General features: G+C 43.9%; 2 pseudogenes; both read right to left on the bottom strand.

Annotated features, from left to right (window-relative positions):
* Nucleotides 1–3,963: 3,963 nt before the first annotated feature.
* On the bottom strand, nucleotides 3,964–5,203 carry LOC127783160 (BTB/POZ and MATH domain-containing protein 1-like; annotated as a pseudogene).
* A 3,112-nt stretch (nucleotides 5,204–8,315) lies between these two features.
* Nucleotides 8,316–9,309, bottom strand: LOC127783130 (BTB/POZ and MATH domain-containing protein 1-like; annotated as a pseudogene).
* Between the last annotated feature and the right edge of the window lie 919 nt (nucleotides 9,310–10,228).

Genomic DNA, 10,228 nt, shown 5'->3' with positions numbered 1-10,228 from the left:
GTTTATAAGGGAAACTGGCACAGTTAATTGAAAGAAAAAAAAAACTCCACATGGAGAATTAAAATAAAAAACCTGCAGTGACACAACTACTGAGACTGCCCGCCGCAAGTCATCGTTGTCCAGCAAATTGCAAATGAACAAGCAGCTTTGACTTTCTATGATAGTCGGTAAACGATATCCACAAACCCCAATTGTGAAGTAGAACACAATAGGCAAAAAGGATACATGATCGATGACGCTGTCAATACCCTTTTAGAACACCAAGATCGGATTTCTCATCTGAAGAAAGAGAGATCAGTAGAGAACCACCACAGCGACATCTCTAAGTTGGCGGAAAATGACACCCATAGACCTTAACATCATCGGCACCAGTGGCACCAGTTAGAGATTGGGTAAGGCTTTTCGGTAATTTTACTATCCTTGAGAAAATACCGAGAGGTACCATACTTTCTAGTGTAAAATTTAGTGTTTCTAAATACTAAGTATCTTAAGGTATCAAAAACTTTAATGTAAAATTTAAGTATCTCGAAGTATTTTTTTTAAGGACCCAGTTAAGCTCTCTCAGCTGTCGATCACGTTTGTGTTGCCAAGGTTAATAAGTATTATAGGTTATTGTTGTCTACCTCGTCATACCTGACGCAATGGCTCTAACTCGGTCATAATCCAATCTCCACATAAGCTATCAATTCAACAGCACTCCTATTTCGTTGGAATATTTCCAACAAAATTGCATCACTTTGACCAGTTTGCCGATCCCAAATGAAGCTTTATCAATTGAGTAATTTTACCATCCTTAAAAAAGTACCGGAATGTATCATATTTTTTATTGTAAAATTTAGTATCTTGGGATACCAAAAGATTCAGTTTAAAATTTAGGGACCTCGGTATTTTTTTCAAGAAATATAAAATTTCTCTTATTAATTAATCTGCGTCAATTACGTCAAGGTGATCATTTTTGATACACTACCTTGTTCCATCGGTGGGCACCGAAAACACACCTGCGGCAGATAGATCGAGTTTTCTTCAGATCTGCATGCATGCATGGCAGCAGCAGGTATAGCCAATCAGATGAAAATCTGATCACATGGAGACAACTATCCGATCACCTCCGTGACACACCCAACAGCGATAGCTCTCGCGATCAATCGGCCTTCGCCACCGCCGCCCGCGAGCCCACTGACCAGCAGCCAAGATCGAATCCTGCACGCCGCATGCTTATTTGCAACTCACCCTCCTCGATCGATCCTCATCTGAATATACTGAAACCGTGTGTAAACCAATTATAATCCTATCAATATGGCATTTGGGCAAAATCAATCAGTGATATTCCTTTGTTCCTGTCTACCACCATGCTGTGCTAGCTAGCTTATGTCTGCATTTGCGTTGCTGTGATATTCCTCGGTGCGTACAGTACGTACGTAGGGCATGTGCAGAAATTATTGCTTAGCTAGCTAGTAGTGTTCGTTCTCTTCTGATGTTCAGTCAAATTTTCAGGGGGGGTTTCGAGAGATCGGAGAGAAGGAAAGATGAGATGCGTCTTTCTCGTCTGCATGCTTGGGCTTCAGATCGTTGGACATGACTGTCTGCTCTCCCGGCTGCATCTGTTTGTCATGGCATATGTGTTTGTGCAATTGGATGATTTGGCTTTTGGTTGGCTGATGACCATCTGTGTGCCTGGAAATGGAGGCTGCACACTGTGCCGTTTTGGGCGCCTAGCTTGCCTCATGCATATCATTCAGTCATTCAGTCTGATGACTGACTGTATTAATATCTACTCCTCCAGTACTCCAATACACTAGTACTACTACTTTTGAACTCTGTCTGGTTTTGGTTACTTGTGTGTGCATGGTTATTTTGAAATCATATCAGCATGTTCTTTTCTGATTTTGGCCTGGTTTAGTTCCCAACTTTTTCTTTAAACTTCCAACTTTTTCATCACATCAAAACTTTCCTATACACAAACTTCTAACTTTTCCGTCACATCGTTCCAATTTCAATCAAACTTCCAATTTTAGCGTGAACTAAACACACTATGGGTTTTTATTTGCACGCTTGCAAGCTCCTACATGGTGTGCTTTGTGCAAAGAAAGTTTATATAATTTTTTTCTTGAAATACTTTTCTCTTTGTAGCAAATTTATTCGTTTACACCTTCAAATAGCTATTACAAAAATCAGATTATTCATCACCTATCTTAAATGGGTGTCTTTCTTTAATAGTTTTGAGCTCTTGATTAATTATATAGGACCAGATCATCACAGCTCTTTGGGTAGCTAAAGATAAGTTCAGACAGTCAAAATTTTGTCTGCAGCTAGCCAGCTAGCATGAAGTTAGTTAAGCTGCCTATGTGTATGGCACCAGCTAATCTACACTAGAATTTGAAAAAACCTGAACTTGTTTTGATTACTGATATACATCACTCCAGTATATAGATGGCTACAAATGATTGTCTAGGAGGAGTGTACTCAAGACTTCAGAGCCAGAGTCGACATCAGAGTCGACACAATAATATCCGTATAATGCCAAATTAACAGCTCGACCAAACTTACACGAAGTTGGTCATCTAGAAAATTGGATAATGCATAACGAAAATTGACCTGCAGGAGAGAGACAGTTGTCTAATATAGTACTAGTTTGCAATTATACATGAGCCAATCGACCAAACCGTGTTCAACCTTCAGAAGCACATTAAAACGAACAAACGGCAACAATCCAAACTCAAATCGGTGGATAAAAAAAAATGCAAGCTAGTCAAAGATGAACATATGCAACGATGCACAGCTACCTAGCTAGCTGGCAGTTTCATGCTGCAACACACAAAAGTTCAGGATCTTGATAGAAACAGCATGGAAGTTGAGCGTCCCAGATCGAGTAATATGGAAGTAAGGATCTCCAATCGGATTAGGTGTGATATGCAGCATGTTTCATCCGGCACCAACCGTGACAACGCCATGGATGACAATTTTGCCATGAGAAACGGCGTCTCGGCCGGCAGCAACAGATCAGGTTGGGAATAATTTGCATTTCCAGGCTAATTTAACCTAACAATTTTGAGTATTAATGGGCCGGTTAGTCACACAGGGTTCTGAAGAGAAAGTTGGGCCGTGGACTACTCTATTCTACTGTGGGCTGTTGTGGCAATATTGGCAGTAAAATTGCTGAACGTAAGTGAAAAGGCTAACGGGCAATCGATCGCCCCTAGCGATCACCCCCTCCTTCACGTGTTTTTTTTTTTTTTTTACACCACATTACTTTTCTATTTTAATAAATTTATGCAACCTGTACACCTCAAGTTTACACATCTAAATTTTATACACCTAAAGTTTAGAGACCCAAAGTTTATAAGTCAAAAGTTTATATATCCGATTCAAATTTGAATTTGAATTCAAATATTTTTTATATATAGTATTTCTATACATCTAAATTTTATACACTTAAAGTTTAGAGATCCAAAGTTTATAAGTCAAAAATTTATATACCCGATTCAAATTTGAATTTGAATTCAAATATTTTTATATATAGTATTTCTATACATCTAAAATTTGTACACCTAAAGTTTATAGGACAAAAATTTATAAGTCAAAAGTTTACATACCCGTTCCAAATTTGAATTTGAATTCAAATATTTTTTATATATAGTATTTTCATACATAAATTTTTCTAACTTTATTTTCTTTTTTTTTTAAAAAAATTATGGTGTAGTATGAAGAGAAGAAGGGAAGGAGAAAGAGGGAGAGGAGTGTATAGCGGGGATGGGGGTGATCGCCGTCCATTAGCCATGCCCGAAGGTAAGTGCATGACGATATTGCCATGGATTATTCGCAGTTTTCTACTCAAACTCCAATGTCATTTATACCGAGAATTCCACGAGCGATCCGACCTATGTGGTGAGAGAACTGACAACTTGACAGTAAGTAAACATTGAGTACCAAAGAGAAGTGCATGAATACAATAGTAACTCGAGGTTTTGCATATTGAAACTGATCAAAACATTGAAGAAAACTCGAGGTTTCAGATCTCAAGCCGCGCTTTTATCTCATCGATAACAGATGGGAAACCCTGCATAAGACGCAGGTAACCACCAGTGACTACCACCTTCCTGAAGTTGTTCTCTTCAACGAAGAAGTCGAGGCACCTGCTCTTCAGATCCGGGCAGCTGTGCATCTCGGCACAGGCCAGAGTCTCCGCCACCGTCTCCACTGTCACGCTCTCCCACAGCTTCTGGGCGCACATCAGCTTCAGCCTGTCCAACGCAAACCTGTCCGCTGCCGCGAACAATTTCTTGAAAAACGAAGGAGATAGTATGTCTCTCGGTGGCAAAGCGTCCGTGTACACGAAGTGCAGGAGAGCTCTGAACGTCGCCAGCTCGATGTCGTGCAGCGTGACGCACGGCATGGTGGCCTCCGCCATGGAGCCGAGGAGCTCCGCCCTGAACACCGGCGAGCGCGCCGCGAGCACGGCGCGGTGCGCGCGGATGAGCGTCTCGCCGCCGACGGAGAAGGACACGTCGGAGCCGTCGGCGCTGCCCACCATGGCGGCGAGATGGCCGCCCAGGTTCGGCGGCGGCACGGCTATGGGGTGATGGCGATCGTCGCGCAGAATCACGAGGCCGAAGACGAACGTGACCACGCCGTCGATCGCGTGGAGCGAATCCACAGCACTTCGCTTCACGAAGCGATACCAGCCAAGGAAGCGCCAGAATAATCGGTTGTTTTTCTCGAACACGCAAAAGAATTATACGTCAATATATTAGAAGATAAGAATATTCATTACACAACGCATTAAGCCAGACCGACTTATGTCAAGAGAGAAGGGAAACAAAAGACCAAAGAAAAAAAAGACTCAGAAAGTACGACTCAGAATAATCGGCCGTCGTCTTCGGTTTTGTTGGATGATTGGATCCTGATGATCTGCGTACTCCTGTCTGCATGGTGCGAGGATGATGATGGTGCGCCATCTTTGCCCATCAGGAGAGCTTCGAAGATGACGCTGATTTTGGGGTCGTTCTTCATCCCCACGAAGAGAGAGATGTACTCGCCATTAATTGTCGCTCTTAAGCCCACGAGGGAAGAGCTGAATTTCGGCATTAAGCTCCCTGGCCGAGATTCTTATTCCGGGAAAATACTTGCCAACGGCAAGCTTCTGGGATTCGAGGTAGTCGAGTTTGTACTCGATGAAACCAGAGGCCAGCATGTTGCCGGCGGGCGGCGGCGTATGTTTGTTGCAAGGGGATGAACAGCTAGCTGACGGGAGAATTTAGGGCATGTTCAGATTGCTGCCAAAATAAACATTTCTAAAATTTGGCAATGCTAAAATTTTGGCAAGTACGTTACTAAATTTCGGTAGAATCGATTATATATGTTAGCTAAACGATTTTGGTCTTTTTCTTAAATATATGGTAATTTAGTATCCATTATGTTGTTTCTTAGTTGTCTTTTGCCTTTTACTATGTCTATTGGATTTTAATCCAAAGATTAAAAATCTGTGTGATATGATTATAAAAATCTTTCGAAAGATGCATAGGTACTCCCACTGCTAAAACTCTTTAGGTATTACCAAAAGTAATAAACTAAAGGGATAAGTCCATTTTACACCCCTCAACTCTTAACTTTGTCTAAAATACACCCTCAAAATACAAAAGAGGATATTTGATACCCCTTAACTATCAATGCCGGACACTTTACCCCTTGAGTGGTATTGTGCTGGTTTTGGTACACGTGGAAGTCACAGGCATGCCACCTGTACAAATGCTACATGTCAGGCCTATGGTTGGTTGTGGAAGAGGCGGCGAGATGTTGTGGCCTGCGACGCGCGCCGACGGCATGGGGACGGAACAGCGGCGAGCGGCTGCCATGTGCGTCAGTACATGTGCAGGTGCGGCTCAGGGAAGGAGCAGCGGCAAGGCGTCGAAAGCAGTGCAGTGTGCGGGGGACAGAGCACAATGAGCACGGCCGTGGGCTTCATACCCACCTTGGCCCTAGAGCGCGGATCGGCTACCACGAGGTCGGCATCGCTGAATCTGGCCACAAAGACTACAGAGAGTTCACCTACTGCTCATACACGCTACTGCATCCACTACTACTAGGGTATTCTTCTCCCATGACCATGATGCAAGTGCTAGCTGTAGAACAAAAGGAGTAATCACGAATCAAGAATGTATAGAGCTAGCAGCATATACAGTATAGCTTAAGGAAATAATGATTGATTATTCGGCTCTCCTTGCAAATCCTCCCCACCCCATCTCTGCAGGGCGGCGAGTTCCGATCTGGTAGGATGAAGATAGAAGAGGGGAAGAAGAAGAAAGAGAAGGTAATGAGAATGAACGGTGGGTCCATCTTCTTTTCTGTTTATTTGTTGGTTGACCGGAGTGTCGGCTCATCGCCGCATGGGCAAAAACCACCTTCATCAGGAACGAAGGGGTGTAAATTAGACAGTTTTGAAAGTTGAGGGGTGAGTTATATTCGGTTTAAAAGTTAAAGGTGAGTTTTAGATAATGCAATAGGTGAGGGGGGCTAATGTGGACTTATCCCTAAACTAAATACATCCACATGTTTGCCGATTTTATCAAAAAATGATATGGTTCAAAATGACACCAATCTGAACGAGCTCTTATACTAGAGCTAGTGTACTACACAGCATGCTGCATGTAGCGATATACTCGTAATAATAATCTAGTGTGTGTGCATGATTCCAAGCGCTATGGATAAGGCGATGCATTTCGAAGAAAAAAAATGAGAGGAAGAGACATCCCTCCAAACATTTTTTAAGAAGAAATTATGAGCGTGTTCGGAACGCAGAACCTTAGAGTTGAAACCACACAACTCTTGCCACTACACTATCAAGTGCATCTCAACTCTATAGAAGCCATTCATTCATCTGCATCCGCCGTTAGCGGTGCATTTGAATTTTGTTTGAATGTGTGATCTGGAATTTGGATGAATTAGAGCTAGCTTTTCCTCGCAGAATTAGTTTTTTTTGGTGAATTTGGGTAGATTTAGTGTAGAATTATGATTTTTGATGTGTTAGAAATGATTTGTATCAGGTTCTGTGAAGAAACAGTACAATTTTCAGCTGCTTCAAAGCAAACTTTCAATTCTGAAAACTGAATTGTTTCCGATGTGCGGCGTTCAGCTGTCACTTTACTACGTGAACGTTGTTCTTCTAGGGTAAAATTACCAGAGATCGAGATGAAAGGAGACTGCCATGGATTTGCCGCTTACCAGCTTTAAGAGACTTCAACATCCAAGAACAAGTATATCTATGATAATAACATGGCAAAATATTATAAATACAATTTATATCAAACTTAACTGCTCTCTTGCGCTATATATTTCAGGTCTCAACTCTCAAGCTATGCATTTATCTCGTCAATCACCAGTGGAAAACTCTGCCTAAGATAAAAGTAACGTCGTCGGTGACCACTCTCTTTTTGAAGTTACTCTCTTCCATGAAGAAGTCGAGGCACCTGGTTTTGAGCTCCGTGTAGTTGTGCATCTTGTTGCAAGCCAAAGTCATCGCGACGGTCTCCACCGATACACTCTCCCATGGCTTTAGAGCGCACACATGATCTTTAGTCTATCGAGCATGTATATTTGTCCGATGCTACTACCAAACTCTCAAACAATTTAGTCCTCGTCATTGTAGGCACCGAAGAGGCTCTTGGTGACAAGGCATCAATGTACACGATATGCAATAGAGCTCCAAGAGCAAGGATAATAATTGGCTATAAACCAACTATAACTTATGTAAAAGAGAGAGATAAAGAAAATTGAAAAGTGTTGGCTTTTATGCAAAAGCTAGCTATAAATATGCTCCAAAATATTTACTACATTAAATTCATAGTTAGAGAAAGAGAGATGAGAGAAAAAGTAGAGCCAACCTTATAGTTAACTTATTAGATATGCTACCTATAATATATATGGACTAATAGCCAATAGTCAACTAATATAAGGGGCGGAGCTAGAACGAAATGAAAGAGGTGCCACTTGCTCAATTTACTCTACTTTAGATCAAGTTCAAGCCGATGCAAGTATCTAAATTTGTATTGAGGAGGGTGCATACATGGTGAAAATATGTGAGGTATAGCTAAAAAATTTTCTTGGTCGTATTCTTGGCCACCCCGCCTCACATACTCTAGCTCCGCCCCTGACTAATACTAGTAGAGTGTGGAGGATGGGTAGCCCCACTTTTATCCATGATTCTGTAATCCGTTCAATGAAATATCCACAAAACAATTCACTATATATCAAGATAATAAAAGGACAAGATGTTCATCTAACATGATCTCTTGTGCAACACTGGTACCTATCACAAGTCTCTAGCCTGGAGCCGTACGTGCCTTTATCTCGTTGATCACTAACGGGAAGCTCTGCATAAGATGCAGGTAGTCATCTGTCACCGCTGCCTTCTTGAAGTTGCTATCTTCCATGAGGAAGTCGATGCATCTAGTTGCATCTCCGCGCAAGCCAGAGTCGCCGCGACGGTCTCCGCCGACACGATCTCCCATAGCTTCTGAGCGCACATGAGCTTCAGCCTATCGAGCGCGTATCTGTCCGCCGCCGCTAGCAATCCTCGGAAGAACTCAGCCGCCGACGCCGCCGTCGTCGGAGGCGAATTAGGTGGCAAGGCGTCGGTGTAGACGAAGTGCAGTAGAGCTCTGAACATCGCCGGCTCGATGTCGTGCAGCGTGAAGCACGGCATGGTGGCCTCCGCCATGGAGCCGAGGAGCTCCGCCCTGAACACCGGCGACCGCGCGGCGAGCACGGTGCGGTGCGCGTGGATGGGCGTCTCGCCGCCGCCACCGACGGAGAAGGAGACGTCCGAGCCGTCGGGGCAGCCCACCATGCCGGCGAGCTGGGCGGCCAGGTTGGGGGGCGGCACGGCTATGCACGGCCGCCGCCGCCGGCGATCGTCGCCGTCGTCGTCGTCGTCGCGCAGGACGACGAGGCCGCACACGAACGTCGCCACGCCTGATGAAGCGGTGCCACCCCATGACGCGCGTGCCGCCGGCCTCGATCACCGACGACCTCCGTGCTCCTCGCGTGCTGCGGCGACGGCGCGCCATGCTTGTCCGTCAAGAAGACCTCGAAGACGGCGTCGATCTGGCCGGGGTCATCGTCGTCAACGTCATCGATGAACATGAAGATCGAGACGTGCTCGCCATGGCCGCCCTCGATCCCACGCGGGTAGAGACGGATCCGCGCATGGTGCTCCCCGGCCGAGACCTTTGTTTCTGGCAACGAATCGTCGATGGCGATCTTCTCGGATTCTAGATAGTCGAGTTTGCACTCGACGAAACCGGAGGCCAGCATGTTCGTGTTGCCGATCGATCGATCGATCGATGAACATGGCACGCTCAAGGGATAATTGATTCGTCGATCGATATGATCTAACTAAAACCGATTTCAATGATATGATCTAACTAAAACCGATTGTAGTCTGATGGTTACAAGAGCCTCAGTAGCATATGAGGTTATGGGTTCGACTCTCCATGGGAGCGAATTTTCTAGGATTTAACGGTGTTATGCTCTCAGTGGTAAGCGACGTATCCGTCGACAGCGAGGCGCCTGTGATGACTTCGTCAATCTCTCCAGGATTTGCCGGCCCAGTCTTTGAAGATGCGCATAGGGGTAGGGTTTGCGTGCGTGTGTTCATAGGGATGAGTGTGCGGCCCAGTCTTCGAAGATACTTGTAAGTCTTAAAAAAATGCGGATAAGTTTGATTAAGTTCAAGTCGTGGATAACTGTTGGAGTACGTATGCATCACGGTCAGTTGGGCCCATGAAGTGCAAAATCTCTAATCGGCTAACGTGCTAGCGGGCCTTACCAATTTACGATTTTCTATTGGAGTAAGTCTACTTTTACTCCCACAATATAGGTCCATTCTGATTCCTATGCCTCAACCTTAATACCAAAGATATTGATCCCTCCAAGTATTAAAACTGGTGCAACAGCAATTAGTATTTGGGTTTAATTTTTGTAACTTTTGCATTGGAGTGTGCGTTTTTGTATTATAATGTGTGCATCTCTTAATTGTTTGCAGTCATTTGTTAAAATGTGGCGAATGGTTTAACCTTAAGAAGACATAAGCGAGACTTTAACCACGTTTTGGCCGGATAATAGTTGTAAGAGTAAAATGCACCAGCGGTACTTAAACTTGTCAGGAGGTTTCACTTAGGTCCACGAACTTGCAAAGTGCACATCGAGGTCTATAAACTTGGTTTATTGTATC

This window comes from Oryza glaberrima, chromosome 8 (assembly GCF_000147395.1).
Source record: "Oryza glaberrima chromosome 8, OglaRS2, whole genome shotgun sequence".
Taxonomy (NCBI): domain Eukaryota; kingdom Viridiplantae; phylum Streptophyta; class Magnoliopsida; order Poales; family Poaceae; genus Oryza; species Oryza glaberrima.
The sequence above is the reverse complement of the archived record's forward strand: the minus strand, read 5'-3'. Positions and strand labels throughout refer to the sequence as shown.